Source organism: Azolla caroliniana, unplaced genomic scaffold (genome assembly GCF_043228905.1).
Source record: "Azolla caroliniana isolate FFs.n. ecotype wild unplaced genomic scaffold, voAzoCaro1.0.p SCAF_3, whole genome shotgun sequence".
Classification (NCBI taxonomy): Eukaryota; Viridiplantae; Streptophyta; class Polypodiopsida; order Salviniales; family Salviniaceae; genus Azolla; species Azolla caroliniana.
Window position 1 is genome coordinate 20642328 of NW_028230438.1, and position 3565 is coordinate 20645892.

Below are 3565 nucleotides of genomic sequence, written 5' to 3' on the forward strand. Positions count from 1 at the left end.
GTACTCAAGGTGATAGAGAAGACCCGAGGATTGCTTTACAACAATACTACTTCCCGACCCCTTCCCGAGCAAGGTCTCGTTGCCCTTTGTTTTGTGAGGCTGGTGGCTCTCGTTGATCACGACTACCAATTTATGTTGCGATGTTTCACGCACGTGTGTTACTTGGGCGGGACCACGGGGGTCTTGGACTAGGGAGTACTCAAGGGATAGAGAAGACCCGAGGTTTGCTTAAATTACGACAATACTACTTCCCTACCCCTTCCCGAGCAAGGTCTTGTTGCCCTTTGTTTTGTGAGGCCGGTGGCTCTCGTTGATCACGACTCGTCGACCTTCTGTAGATCACCGTACGAGCCAAGTGACCAAACGGGTACAAGCAAGATGAGCACGCAACATGAACGCACAAGGGGACGATAACACAAACACGAATGTCCGTACGTCTTTATGAGGAGGAGAGGTGCATGGGCGCACCCGAACGCTCCCTCGTCACAAGACGTTGAACGTACGAGGAAGACACAAAACACACGCACAAATGCTCGTACGCCTTTATGAGGAGGAGATGTGCATGGGCAAGCCCGAACGGTCCCCTCGTCACAAGACGGCCGAACGTACGAGGAAGACACAAACACACACATAAAATGCTCGTACGCCTTTATGAGGAGGAGAGGTGCATGGGCAAGCCCGAACAGTCCCCTCGTCACAAGACGGTCGAACGTACAAGGAAGACACAAACACACGCACAAATGCTCGTACGCCTTTATGAGGAGGAGAGGTGCATGGGCAAGCCCGAAAGGTCCCCTCCTCACAAGACGGCCGAACGTACGAGGAAGACACAAACACACGCACAAAATTCTTGTGCGCCTTTATGAGGAGGAGAGGTGCATGGGAAGCCCAAATGGTCCCCTCGTCACAAGACGGCCGAACGTACGAGGAAGACACAAACACACATACAAATGCTCGTACGCCTTTATGAGGAGGAGAGGTGCATGGGCAAGCTCGAACGGTTCCCTCGTCACAAGACGGCCGAACGTACAAGAAAGACACGAATAAAGAAAGAAGGAGAGAAAGAAACACGAATGATATTGACCAAAGAGATAAATACGTGTTCAATTCTAACGCAAGAGGACCCTTTATAAAATAGGGTTTTGTTTACAATGGCAACTTATAGTTAATCACAAGCTCAATCAAAACATAAATATTAAATGCCCTTAGAGACAAGGCAAAACCGAACACGGCGAAGATGAACACATGAGCACCACCAAAATGCCAATCCCAACGAACCACGACCACCCGAACGGCGAGCACACGGGCTCGCAACAACGAACGTGGCGGAGCAACGTCGAACCAACGAAACTTGGGCTCACGAGCACTTCGAGTGCCGACGCGAATAAGACGAGCACGTGGTGATGGGGGGATGAAGGGCTATGAGATGAAAGAAGTGGTGAATAAGGAGATGAAGAGCTTCGAAGGAAAATTGGCGATAGTCTCCTCCTCCCAAAACGTCCTCCCGAATGAGCCCCCCTCGACCTCCTTTTATAGGAAAAAAAGAAGGGGGGGTCGCCAAATTAGTCTTCAATGAAAAAGGAATAAAATTCCTTAAATCACGTTGCACTATAAGACTAGATTCAAACCATGCACCTCTAGCTTATAGTCAATGTGACTATCCACTAGCCCACTAACTCTCTCTTATACAATATATAATTCTAGCTCTATAAATTTATACCATGTCTCCCCTCTACCTTTTATCTCTCCTCCTTTTCACCCTTTCTTTTCCTTTTTTTATTTTGCATATGCATAATTAATCGCTTTTGTGTGCACACACATTGCACATGCACATTTTTTACCCCCCCTTTCACCGGTTTTTCCCACCCTCGAGCACGCCACATCACGACAACGGTGTGCCACGACATCCCCCACTCAAAACACCCCCACAACCACCGGTACATAGTCTCACCCAACAATCACAGGACCTTATCGAGTGGTTCCAAAGAGAAGCATCATGCCCATGGTGTGGTAAAGAACACTTAGTACTTGACTGCCCCCAAAAAATGAAACGGATTGGCGCCAATATGTTATCTATCGTACCATCAACGATTGGCGCCAACATCATCACATGAGGTGTCCGACAACCATCTTCGCCTGATTCGCCATCAAAAGGGTATACGTCGGTCCGAACTCCGCAAACGACATCGAGGAGTTAACTCCATCGATACATAAATCTTACACACCGATCTTGTTCTCAACAATATATTCAAGCTTGAGGCAATGGATGTTGTGATTTCACCATGTTTGCATACATATCATGTCTTGTGCTAAGTACAATTTTAAGAAAACAAATAATACATGTATAGATTGTAAAAGTACAATTGGTTCTTAATGGTACTAAGCTATGAGTATATATATCAACACCTCATGTAGGTGAATGTAATGAGAATTGTTGATTCAGCATGTACATTTAATCTAGTCATTACTTTACTATGTTCATTATATATTCATAAGTTGATACTAATGTCCTTCTATACATATGTGTACAACTAGTTTATTAGTAAGTTTAAACCTTGCATGTATGCACTATACAATTATTGAAGTATCAAGGAAACTTGTTGAGTACTAACCTCTATCTATATCACGATACTTGTAGCTTTAGAGCTAAGCTCATTCCATGTAATAATTGTATTGAAACTTTAGTATTGAGCTAATGCCATACATTGTTGTCTAATTGGTAACCTATTTTTGTAGGTAGTTTAGCACAAACTTCATTTTGTATTATCGTGTTTTAGCATTAATGTAGGACCAAGTTTATTCTATGATGAAGTGTGTAGTTAGTTTAGTACGAACATCATTACTTAAACAATATTTCTATATTTATGTGGTTTACTACTAATATAGAACCCAGTTCATTCTACTTGAGTATTAACTTCATTCCTTAAACTGTATTTTATTTTGTATCCATGTGCTTGAGTATTGACGTAGAACCACATTCATTTTGCAGTAGGTGTGTAGCTCATTTAGTACTAATGTTATTAAACTATCTTTCATTCAACAGTGGAATGTTTTAGTGCGGATGTAGTACTAAATCCATTCTTTATCGAGATATTAACAATCGGCGACGGTTTAGTTCAAGAGTGTCAAAACCAAATCGTTTTAAAATTTTGAAACTTGAACCGAACCACGAAACCGTTTAAACTAAACTGTTAGGTAAAAATTCAAACCGTTAAACCCGCGATTTCATAGTTCAGTTTCGGTTTTCAACTTAGGTCGAAATTTAAATTTTAAAATTTTCCATTATTTCAAATTTTAAATTTTCAAAAATTTTTAGATTTATCCTAAAATGTGAGAATTAGTCTTAAAAATGAAAAGGTTTTTTAAAAATTTTAATATTTAGAAACCATCAAACCATTTAAATCGTCTAAACCACAGCTTCAAACCAAACTGTTTAAACCGTTTACCCACAGCTTTGCGGTTCAGTTCGGTTCAAACCAAACCGTTGTCGGTTGTTACAAGCTATGTACATGGGTTAGTATTAATTTCATTCACTACAACTAAATTTGGGTGTTTTATTACCAAT